The sequence below is a fragment of the Canis aureus genome, chromosome 17, assembly GCF_053574225.1.
Source record: "Canis aureus isolate CA01 chromosome 17, VMU_Caureus_v.1.0, whole genome shotgun sequence".
Classification (NCBI taxonomy): Eukaryota; Metazoa; Chordata; class Mammalia; order Carnivora; family Canidae; genus Canis; species Canis aureus.
Genome location: NC_135627.1, coordinates 43564036 through 43577376, shown reverse-complemented (window position 1 = coordinate 43577376; position 13341 = coordinate 43564036).

The window sequence follows — 13341 nt, the reverse complement described above, 5'->3', positions numbered from 1 at the left end:
TCTCATATTGAGGTCTTTTATCCATTTTGAATTTATTTTTTGTAATGTGTAAGGAAGTTTCATTCCTCTGCATGTTGCTGTCCAGTTTTCCCAACACCATTTCTTGAAGAGACTGTCTTTTTTCCATTGGATATTCTTTCCTGCTTTGTTGAAGATTGGTTTACCATATAGTTGTGGGCTCATTTCTGGGTTTTGTATTCTGTTCCATTGATCTATGTGTTTGCTTCTGTGCCAGTACCATACTGTCTTAGTCAGTACAGTTTTGTATTGTAGCTGGAAGTACAGAATTGTGATGCCTCCAACATCGTTTTTCTTTTTCAAGGTTGCTTTGGTTATTCGGGGTCTTTTGTGGTTCCATAAAAATCTTAGGATAGTTTATTCTAGCTCTGTGAAAAATGGTGGTGCTATTTTGATAGGAATTGCACATTAACATGTAAATTGCCTTGGATAGTATAGACATTTTAACAGTATTTGTACTTCCAATCTGTGAGCATGAAATGTTTTTCCATTTCTTTGTGTCATCTTCACCCTCTTTCATCAGTGTTTTTTTTTAAGATTTATTTATTTATTTATGATAGAGATAGAGACACAGAGAGAGAGGCAGAGACACAGGAGGAGGGAGAAGCAGGCTCCATGCAGGGAGCCCGATGTGGGACTCAATCCCGGGACTCCAGGATCGCGCCCTGGGCCAAAGGCTGGCGCTAAACCACTGAGCCACCCAGGGATCCCCCATCAGTGTTTTTGTAGTTTTCAGAGTACAGATCTTTTACCTCTTTGGTTAAGTTTATTCTGAGGTATCTTATGGTATTTGTTGCAATTGTAAATGGTATTGATTCTTGATTTCTCTTTTTACTGCTTAATTATTGGTTTTTAGAGATGCAACAGATTTCTATACATTGACTATGTATCCTGCAACTTTACTGGATTTGTTTATAAGGTCTAGCAAAAGACTCTACTAGAGTCTTTGGGTTTTCTATGCAGAGTATCATGTTGTCTGTCAATAGTGAAAACTTAACTTCTTCCTTGCCAACTTGGATACTTTTTATTTCCTTTTTTTTGTTTGATTGCTGGGGCTAGAATTCCAGTACTGAGTTAAATAACACTTGTAAGTGTGGACATCTGGTCTTGTTCATGACTATAGAGGAAAAGCTCAGTTTTTCTCCATTGAGGATGATATTAGCTGTGTGTGGCTTTTTATGATTTTGAGGTATGTTTCATCTATCCCTGCTTTCTTGAGGATTTTTATCAAAAAAATTGATGATATATTTTGTTAAATGCTTTTTCTGTATCTATTGAGAGGATCATATGGTTATTAATTATCCTTTCTTTAATTAATGTGGTGTGTCACATTTAGTGATTTGTAAATATTGAACCACCCTGACAGCCAAGGAATAAATCCCACTTGATCATGGTGAATAATTCTTTTAACGTAGTGTTGAATTCAATTTGCCAGCATCTTGTTGAGAATTTTTGCATCCATGTTCATCAGGGATATTGGCCTGTAAATCTCCTTTTTACTGGGATCTTTGTCTGGTTTGGGGATTAAGGTAATGCTGGCCTTGTAGGGTGAGTTTGGAAGTTTTCCTTCCAATTCTGTTTTTTTTGGAACAGTTTGAGAACAATAGCTTTTAACTCTTTTTTATATGTTTGGTAGAATTCTGCTGGGAAGCCATCTGGCCCTGAACTTTTCTTTGTTGGAGATTTTGATTTTGATTACTGATTCAATTTCTTTGCTGGTTATCTGTCTGTTCAAATTTTCTATTTCTTCCTGTTTCAGTCTTGTTAGTTTATATGCTTCTAGGAATTCATCCATTTCTTCCAGATTGACCAATTTGTTGGCATAAATTTTTTCATAATATTCTCTTATAATTGTATTTCTGTGGTGTTTGTTGTGATCTTTCTACTCTCATTCATGATTTTGAGTTTCTTCTCTGTTTTTTTTTTTTTTATAAGTCTGGCTAGGAGTTTATCAATTTTTATAAAAGCGTTTTAATTCTTTCAAAGAACAATCTAGTTTCATTGATCTCCTTTTTCTTTTTGTTTCTATATCATTTATTTTTGCTCTAATTTTATTATTTCCTTCTTCTGCAGGCTTTAGCCTTCATTTGTTGTAGTTTTTCTAGCTCCTTTAGGTGTAAGGTTAGGTTGTATATTTGAGATTTTTATTGCTTCTTGAGATAGGCCTGTATTGCCATGTACTTTCAGGATTACTTTTGCTGGGATGCCTGGGTGGTTCAATGGTTGAGCGTCTGCCTCCAAGGTGTGAACCTGGAGTCCTAGAATTAAGTCTCATATCAGGCTCCCTCTGAGAAGCCTGCTTCTCCCTCTGCCTATGTCTCTTGTCTCTCATGAATAAATAAATAAAATCTTTTTTTTTTTAAAGGATTACTTTTGCTGCATCCCAAAGGTTTTGGAACTGCATGTTTTCATTTTCACTTGTTTTCATGTATTTTTTATTTCTTCTTTAATTTCCTGGTTCTTTAGGAGGATGTTCTTTAACCTCTATTTATTTGTGATCTTTCCAAATTTTTTCTTGTGCTTGAATTCCAATTTCATAGAGTTGTAGTCCAAAAATATGCATGGTATGATCTCAGTCTTTTGTATTTATTGAGACCTGAGTTGTGACCTGGTATGTAATCTATTCTGGAGAAAGTCTCACGTGCACTCGAAAAGAATGCAGATTCTCCTGCCTTAGGATGAAATGTTCTGAATATATCTGTTTAGTCCATCTGGTCCAGTGCATCATTCAAAGCCATTGTTTCCTTGTTGATTTTCTGCTTAGACTATTTGTCTATTGCTAGGTGGAGTATTAAAATCCCCTACTATTATTGTATAATTGTCTATAAGTTCCTTTATGTTTCTTATTAATTGTTTTATATATTTGGGTCCTCCCAATATGGGGCATAAATATTTACAACTGTTAGATATTTTTGTTGGATGGACACCTTTATTATGATATACTGTCCTTCTTCATCTCTTGTTACATATTTGGTTTAGAATCTAGGTTGCCTAATATAAGTATGCCCTGGGCTTTCTTTTAAGGTTCATTACCATGATAAATGGTTCTCCATCTCCTCACTTTCAATTGGCAGGTGTCTTTACGTCTAAAATGAGTGTCTTGTAGGCAGCATATGGAAAGGTCTTGTTTTTTGTCCAATCTGGTATTCTTTGCCTTTTGATTGGAACATTTAGTTCATTTACATTCAGAGTGATAATTAATAGATATAGTTTAGTGCCATTATATTACCTGTTAAGTCATTATTTCTGGAGATTCTCTCTCCTTTCTATTCTTTCTCACTTTTGGTCTTTCATTCTCTCTCCAGTCCCCTTTAATATTTCTTGCAGGGCTGGTTTAGCAGTCATAAACTCCTTTAGTTTTTGTTTGTCTGAGAAACTCTTTGTCTCTGCTTCCATTCTGAATGACAACCTTGCTGAATACAGTATTCCTAGCTGCATATTTTTCCTGTTTAGCATGTTGAATGTATCATGTCACTCTCTTCTGGCCTGCCAAGTTCCTGTGGAAAGATCTGCTGCTAGCCTATTTGTCATCCCTTGTAAGTTAGGGATTTCTTTTCCCTTGCTGCTCTTAGGATTTTTTTTTCCTATCTCTGTATTTTGCAAATTTTTCTACAATTTATCTTGATTTTGGCTTGCGTTTGTTGATTTTGGTGGGAGTTCTCTGTGCTTCCTAGATTTAGATGTCTGTTTCCTTCCCCAGATTAGGACAATTTTTAGCTTTAATTTCCTTGAATAAACCTTCTGCCCCTTTTGTCCTCTCTTCTTCATCTGGGACTCCTATAATACAAATGTTACCATGCTTTCCAGAGGTGCTGAGTTCCCTAAATGTACATTCATGATCCAATATTTTTCTTTCCCTCTTCTTTTCAGCTTCTTTATTTTCCATAATTTTATATATTATATCATGTATTCTTTCCTCTCTTTGCTTCTTCTGCCCTTGTGGTCATTACATCCAGTCAGTTTTGCATCTTGGTTATAGCATTTTTCATTTTAGCCTTACTAGTTTTAAGATCTTTTATCTCTGTGGTAAGGGTAAGGGACTCCCTGGTGTCTTCTCTGCTTTTCTCATGCCCAGCTAGGATCCTATGATTGTTTAAAATTCTAGATCAAGCATATTACTTATATGTACTTACTGGCCATGACCTTTTCTTGTTCTTTCTTTTGGGATTAATTCCTCCATCTTGACATATTGTCTAGGTCTCTGTCTTCTTCTCTGTGTTAGAAAGCCTGGTATGTTTCCTGCTCTGAGAGTGATGGCTTTATGAAGAAGGACTTGTGCTTCACGAATTGTTTCTGGTGTGTGTTGCATGCACTCTGCTGCTGTATTTTGGCTGCTATTTCCCTCAGGCTAGTCGTCTGCAGTTTCTCCTTGTCTAGAGTGAAGAGTGTTTGGACCCTGTCCACAGTGGGGTGAGTTTTAACTAGGTGTGCTCTGATCTGCTTGCTAAAAGAGGCCTGCTCCTATTTCCATTAGAAATTGAAGCTTTGTAGCACTCTATGGTCAGTAGACATGGTGTGTGTATGAGAGTTTGTGCTGGTCTTCTGGAGGAGGAGCCTGCTGCTGTGGTTCTCAGGCATATTTGCCCTAGTAGAGAGGCACCTGAAGAGCACAGGGGTAGGTGGGGCTTGGTGTAAACAGCTCTGGCCTCCTCTGTAAGGTCCCCATGCTGCTCATTGAAGTCAGTCCCTGCTGATAGGTGGGAGATAAAAATGGTGTTGTCTTTAAAAAAAAAAAAAAAATGGTGTTGTCTTTAAAAAAAAAAAAATGGTGTTGTCTTTTCCCCTTATCTCTGGGGAAGGGAGTTTGCATCCGCCACTCTTTAGGAAGCCCTCAGAGAAAAGTAGAATATCCCCCCTCCTGTGTCCCAGGAGTCCTTCAGATCCCTGCCTTCGCTTTGTCTGTTTCTGGGCTGTCTGGCCACCTGGTAGTGCAGGGCAGTGCACCTGTGTCTTATCTCAGGCATGCCAACTGAGTTTCAAAACTCAAACTGTAGGGACCCAGGTTATCATGGACCCACAGTGGTCCTCTGGGGGAGTATCTTGCCATCCTGGGGATGGTGCCGGTTTGTCCCAGAAGGGAAATCACACCAACATGTGGAAACTTGGAGTTTAGAGTAAAGCACATTAGAAAGCCTGAGTCCAGATTAAGTTAGGTTGTCTCCGAGTCCAGAGACAGCTGCTAACGATGGTTATCTCTGCCCCTATCCTTAAGGGGCAGGGGAGCTCAGTGGTGCCTGTTAGCTCTTTTGTCCCCTGACAGGCAAAGCCACCTCCTCTATATGTGCTCCAAGGAGGGGGAAAGTTCTCTCCCCATTTGTCCCAGAAGATCCTCAGATAGTATCACCCACTCCCAGACCTCTGCCCTCCTCCACTGGGGCACTGCAGTGCTCACTGGGCTCCGTACCAGCCATGGTGCTGAAACTCTAAAATTCTAATCTTTGAGCTCTGCTGGTTGTAAACACCCAAAATAATCAGCCATTCCTGTTTTCCCAGTCAGTGACTTTGGGGAAGAGGTTCCCTTGTGTGATCCTCTGTGCACTATTCTCTCTCCCTCCCTCTCTCTCTCCCTCTTTCTTACCTTCTCCCTCTCTCTCCTCTCCCCACTATCAGGACTCCCTCCTCTCTACAGCACCCATGATACTTTTCTCCCCCAAATCACATATTTGCACCTCCTACCCTCCCTGATGTGGCCTCTTCTCTCCCTCCAGTCATGCAGCTTGTTCTGTCAGTCCTTGGATTGATTCCTTGGGTGTCCAGAATGATCTGATACTTATCTAAGGAATATTTCATTGTTAACGTTTTGTGTATCTCATATCACTCACCTCAGGAAGCATACACTATCAGTTTATCCTGTTAGTGACATTTCTCCATTTTGAAAAGTAACTTTCTTCTCTGTAATTAAAAAGTGAATCTAATAGATGACCGTCAACAAGAGATGTAATGAGCAGGTAGAAAAAAATGCTATTTTAAACATGTGAAACATAGTTCTCCTAACATTGTATTCAAGTAAGTGTACTTGTTTGTCCCTGAAGGTTAGAGGTAACATGCTTTTCCCCTCGGTTTTAATAGATGCATAAAGCTAAATGTTTTCATACTATACCTATATGAGAATTCAAATCAATGACTGGGAAAATTTGACATATTTTACAATGATGGCTAAAACTTGTAGGTTCAATATCTTTATTTTTATTCTTTTAAAGATTTTTATTAATGTATTCATGGGAGGGAGGGAGAGAGAGAGAGAGACAGAGGCAGAGACACAAGCAGAGGGAGAAGCAGGCTTCATGCAGGGAGCCTGATGTGGGACTGATCCCTGGTCTCCAGGATCACACTCTGGGCTGAAGGCGGCGCTAAACCACTGAGCCACCAGGGCTGCCTGGTTCAGTATCTTTAGAACCATGATCCAGTTTATCATAAAACTTAACATTAGATTTATTAAGTGAGTGAATGCTCACTGAGCATCTATCTGTGGCAGACTCTTTGGAAGCCATTTATTGGAATATAAAGGTGACTAACACATTCTACCCTTAGGAGTCTCAGGATACAGAAGGGTTTAAGTATCTTCTAGTGAAGCATTTTTTAAAAATATTTTATTTATTTATTTATTTTAGAGACACACATACACAGAGAGAGAGAGTACACATGGGGGAGGGAGCAAATGAGAGGGGGAGACAGAATCCTAAGTGGACTCCACACTGAGCTCAGAAGCTAGATCCCAGGATTGTGAGGTTGTGACCTGAGACAAAATCAAGAGTTGGACACTTAAACCCACTGAGCCACCATAGCAACCCAGTGAAGCATTTTATATATTTTCCATGCTCTTCAACTAATTCTTCTCTTTGATTTGCAGATAAGCCTAAAAGCAGAAAGAGAAAACAAAGAAAATGACATTTGCTTTCATTCACACTGCAAGCAAAGTGAGGTAGAATAGATCATAAATCAATGACTAAGAGTAAGGGGGGTTTCTATCATTAATTTCTGTTGTTAAAAATAATATGTATATGATTACATATATAACATATATATATGTAACAGAAATATGGAGATATGATAAGAGTGAAGTAGCTAAAAATCACGACCTTTTGTCTATGCTATCCTGATTTTGTCTTTCTTTTATTTATTTATTTATTTTTTAAATTTTGTCTTTCAATTATTTTACCTCACTGTTTTTGTTGCCACTCTTCAACGTCCAAATCAGTGGTGTGTCGGTAAATTGACTCTATTTAAAAAAAAAAAGAAAAGAAAGTGGTGCGTTGGTAAATTGACTCTATTTAAAAAAAAAGAAAAAAAAATCCCTGAGTTGTATCATTTGCCAGTTGTATAGTATAAATACTCCTATCATGGCCAATTGTAAACTACCAAATGCAGTTTGGCAAGAAATGCTAAAAATCAACTTTTATAAGTCAGCAGAAACTGGCTTCACTCACCGCAGATCCTCTTCACAGATGTGTGACTTGACAGACACAAATCACTAACTTTACCTTCTGTCATTATCAATGGATATTACATCAGGTATAACAGATTGATGTGAATTCTAGTCATTGTATTAACTCTCTCAACCAAGGGCATCGGTGTATAAATATTATTACCAAATTTAGAAAGAGCAGTAACAACCATTTTTCCCCATATAATAACTGTAGGCCTCATAAGCAACTTGGAATTATCTGGAGTGGTAAATTAATACGCTGTTTATTCTGAGCAGGTTGTATGACTATTTGCTAAAATCGTTACATTAAAAGGCTTAGAGATGGTTTAGAAAGATTACCATTTATCCTGTTTAATATAAATCTTAACAGCTTAAACTGCATGCATCAATTTCTGGTTAGAACACAAGCATTTTTTTATGTCATTTCATGTGATTGGGAAAACATCATTATTAACTCAAAATTTAATGCTTGAGTAACTTCATGAAAATATTTTAAAGCCAAATTCATGGGGATTAAATGTATTTAAATAACAATAAAAACAAAATATACTATGGACTAGAACTTTCTAAATGGTTAGCAATAATATGCATTAAATTAAAAAATAGAAATTGGTTATTAATTCACCCAGCTAGAATCTGAAAGGCAACGTATAGTCACTGAGGAAAATATGTTACGATGGCTTTCACTGATTTTGCAAAATGAAAATGAAAATGCCTTTAAGTAAGAGTCAGAAATAAGTAAGAGAAAAATTAAATAGCTTAGTAATTGTTGGTTTTTCAAATGAATCACCTTCATAGAGTGTAATGCATTCAGCAGATTTCTGCCCTTGGCAGTTAAATTAATTGTGTATTTTAATATAAATGCTTTCTAACTGCAATTCACTTTAATCATTTAACATGTCCAATATTGAGTTCTTTCGACTGAGAAAAGCTGTGAGAAAAATTCTCCATGATATCCTTTCATATTCTGATATTAGTTTTCCTCTTAAATAAATTTCTTACAATTTCCCTAGTAGAATATTAAGTACTTATGTTTGTAGTGATACACAAATTATTTCATGTGTTCTACATTTTTAATTATACAAGAACATAAAATAAAGTTGTAAGGAATTTATACTTCTGAGAGACATTTCTTAAATAATCTGAAATATTTTATCTCAATGGGTTCATACAGTATAAGCCTTTTGTCTCAGTTACAGATATATAGCATGCTCAGAAAAGAAAATGGTAGACAATATTAGTAGAGATGTAATTGGGGTTGTGCTTAGGTTCTGAAAAATAAATGTACCTGTTTAAAGTATGTCTGGAAGTGATCCAGGCATTTGTTTTACTATCATATACTTCTATTTAATCTTTGTTTTCTTCCCCTTTTACATTACCTTTTAAAAACTTTTTAAATATTACATAGTGCTTGAAGATGTTCTGATGTGCAGCATCTTCATGTTTTAGATTTAGAATTGAGAATTGCGTGTGTGTGTGTGTGTGTGTGTGTGTGTGTGATGCTGATCTTAATCATTGGTGCTCTTTCAAAATTAATACTGAATAAAAATCTCATTGGTGAATACCTTTTTTATAACGGTTAGTAGACGTTAAATTATCTACCATGTTCTGGGGTGCCCAGATTGTTTCTAGGATAGTTAGACTATGTGCATTCTAAAATAAATGCTGCTTTTCGCTTTTCTCTCTTGTTTCTGTTGGGACTGGGTGAGTTTATATATGAGATCCCAATGTTCTTATCATTTGGAAATAACACAAGTGTTTCCTTTATCTTGCAGCTCCAGGGGACCCAGTGTTTTGCAGTAAGACTCTGGAGCAACACTGCTTGTGAAGAATAGACTGCCAGGTTTTTCAATAATAGAAGCAATTGTCAAGTAATTGTGATTTGCATTGAGTTACCAAGGCTTAGGATTTTAATGTGCTTTAGTTTCATTAAAATCCTTAGAATATAGTGTTTATAATTCAATAAGAAAATACCTACAATGAAAATCTAATGTTTTTGAAATGACTAAAAATTATTTCATTATGCTAGATGCAAAGCTTACCATGCAAAATATACATCACCTAGTCCTACATGTATTTGAAGAAGTACCACTATTCATCCTTAAATACCCTACTCTTATATATTGTTTTTTTGTATGTATTTACACTATCAAATAACAATCATTTAAGAAAAAGAATGAATAACAAAGTGAGTCGGAATGGTTCTCAGAGACACCAATCATGCATTACCTTATGGTTATTTAAATCTTCTTTTATTTTCCTTTCAACTTATCCTGTCAGTCAATTACTAGACTTCTAACACAAAACAGAAGGAAAGCTCTACAGTCAATATATTGCTATACTTCATTAGTCCCAAAACAGAAAAAATAAATCCTTTCCACTGTTCTCTGTCATCAATTCTAAATGTTTACATTTCACCGGCTCTGAGAGACTTCTATGAGGAAAGGGTGCCAGAGCTAAGTGAGTTCAGGAGCTCAAGCCTCCTATATGCCACTTACAGAGAGTCACAACCCACAAAGCAAGGGGTCTGAATGATCCTACAGTAAAAAGCAAAAAACAGGAAACAGTTTAACTCTGTTGATCCTAGTTTCTCAAAAATATACTTGACCAGAAAATGACATTTCAAATAACCTCTCTAAACATCCCCTAGATCTAGCATTCCACACAAAACTCATTGTGGAATGTTGTTATGAGGTTAGCAAATATGTAACTCTATAGAACCTATCTTACTTTGTGATCTTCTTATCGTTTCAGGACAGACAGCAAAGCTAAATCTGAATCCCTTCTGTAGAGTATTTGTACACATGGATTGTCTCTCCAAAGCCCCATGTGGCCACAACACCTTATTGCTACCAATACATAAGAGTTGCCTATGTCCAGGGAAGAACTCATCATGTTACAGAAACATGGATCCCAGTTTCCATGCATGTAGACTGTGCATCCAGAGTCAAATGTATAATTGTCATCCCAAAGACCAACATGTTAGATTTTCCAAATTTACATGAAAAGATAGAGAGGGAAGTTTCTATCACACACACACACACACACACACAGAAAGAGAGAGAGAGAAAAAAAATACTATCTCAGCACCTGTTCCTCTCTTTTAATTTTGAAGCAACTGCAGAGGTCATTTGCAACTAATTTTCAACCTTCCAAGTGATGGGTCCTGGGATTTCTCAACACGGACAAAGAACGAAAAGATGAAATATAACATAAACAATTTTCTGCTTTGAGGAGAGGAACTCTTGGCTGTGGGAATCATTTGGGGAATTTCATTCTGCATTACTCATTGTAAGGCTAGTTTCTTGGGTGAGTAATCCCTCCCCATTAGTAACCCCTCTACACTCTCTCCCCACTTGGGTGAGTAATCCCTCCCTACAGCTTGGATGATAATTTCTCACATCTGATATGAGAAGGTGGGAAATAAAGGAAAAGGTTAAATATGGGGAGTTGATTTGGAGAAGGAATGCAATAGAAAATTCTATTATTGTTTCTTTACCATTTGAGTTCATAAAGTATGCTGTGCCCTCACAGATAGAAAAGATAAAAAAAAAATCACAAAAGTAATTACAGGATAAAAATCTTTGTATTTATCTATGTTTATTTATTTATTTACTTATTTTCCAAATAAAAACCTCTAGATGATAAATATCTGAGTCTGAGTTTTGGAAGGTCTATCAAATATACAGGCTTCTTTATACTTACTATGAGTTGGTTTTTACTTTAATGATAATAAAGCATATTCAATCAATATTTACTTTCACTTCTCTAAGATCCAGAGGAATATTTATTAAATAATAATACATTTTTATAAATTTTGATTGGCTTTATAAGAATATATTCTCAACTTTTCTTGTTGCTAGTTCATCCTAAAGCAGACCAAGAAAAATGTGTCTAAGTGAAATGTATGATTTTGAAACCATTGTTTGAATGGATAACTTTAGCTTCTCTTGAGTGAATTTATTCTAAAATCATGCAAATAAATAATTATTTGCCTCCCCTTTCCCATACTTTAGAGAAGATGCCAAGCTGAAGTGACATTACTGAGGAAAGGACAGACGTCCTACCTCAGTTATGTGCTAGGTAACTTTGACCTTTCACATAGATAAGAGGTAATTCTAGACCTGTTAAGCTGTTAGCTTTAAAGCAATATTAATTCATAGACAATGGATAATATAAGAGGAAATATAAGAGGAAAACTAAAATACTATGGCTTAGCACTTATCTGTTAAGAGCTCAAAAATGTATCTTTTATTTGGACTGAGAGAACTGAACAAAAGAAAAATAGAGCAGCCATCGTTAAAGAGTTCACTCTTTAGTATTGAAGAGCACTGCTCAAGAGTATTTCTCTTTTCTAAAACTCTTTTGGCTAATATTTATGATCTTAACCTGCTCACAATATTGCCTATTTTTTTCCACCTCCCTGTGAAAGTGCAGTTTTTTTCTCTATATATAGATACATTCTAAGTAGTTAAATTATGGACGCCAGTGATCTTTATTTCAGGTGACACTAGTCACACTATTTCTTTTCCTGGCCTACTCTTTACTCAACCCGGTTTTTCTCATAAACCTCTATAGAGTTCTACTTTCTCCGACTATTCCATTCCTTCATCTTGTTGGATAACTAAGCACTGTCTCAGTTTTAGTCTTTAGACTTCTCTTTTGTAACTGATTATCCTGCCTCTATTACAAAAATAGTACTTGTTAAAAAAAAAAAAAAACCTTTATTAAATGAGTGTGTCTACCTAGAAATAAAAAGAAGTAGGAGGGGTTTTTTTCTCCCCCCTTTCTCAACTGCTCCTAAAAAAAAGTAGAGCATGCGGGAAGTATGGTGTTGAATTATACTGAGATTTAATTAGGCTTTAAAAAGATGAAAATGAAGGGGGGAATTTCTATTCGGAATTTAGGCAATTTTTAAAATTTCAGAAATATTTTTGCCCTTCTTCCATGCACCAGTCTTTTATCCTAAGGCCATGTGCCTTCTCTCATATCTCTCTCCATGTTCTTTTCTAAATATTTCAAAATTCAATTGTCTCCTTGCCAGCTCTGCTTCACTCATATCTTCTTTTTATAGACACTGACAACATAGCCTTAAAATTAGAATATTATTTCAGGCAAAAGAAACTGATTAAAGAATTGTCATAAGTAATATATATTTTTAGTATAACTTCTTTAGCTGTGTGAATTTAGTATGAGGTCATCAAGTGTGGATAACATTTCAGAATCTGAAATGAATTGTTTGCTTGAAACTACCATTGAGAAAGTATGTGTGTGTGTGTGTGTGTGTGTGCGTGTGTGTGTTTGCATATATCACTGTATAAATGTATCATAAACATGGATGCCTCTTAGTTTACTTTCAAAAATTTTGAGTACAGATGCATACTAAGCTGAAAACTAAAAACAAATTGTCCTTTAATATATGTGCTGCCAAAGCAAGCACTGAATTGTCCTTTAAAAACAAATTTTTATTTATATTTCTAGAAGAAACAACATAGAACATTCTAGGAGAAATGCACACCTATGCATATGTATGCATACTTTTTTTTCATTGTTCTATTTAAAACTGGGGGAAACATTTTTAAAGCTGGAAATTTTGAATAGAACATTAAATGCATTCTTGCTATCCTGAGAAATAAAGCCATTGAAATGTTGAAAAGAATATAGGATTGAAATAAACAAATCAGCCGTTTGAGTTAGAGTAGGATTGCAGAGTAAGAGAGCAGAATTTTTTAAGATATAAGTGATTAAGTTAAAGACTTAACCTTGAACTCGGTCGATAGCACAAAGAAGAATCACTGGTATCAGGTGTGTGATCTCTACAATACCTCAAGTGGAACACTAGGTGGCAATGTTTACCCACTTTTTTATTTTATATTTTCAGCACTTCAAAAGCTATA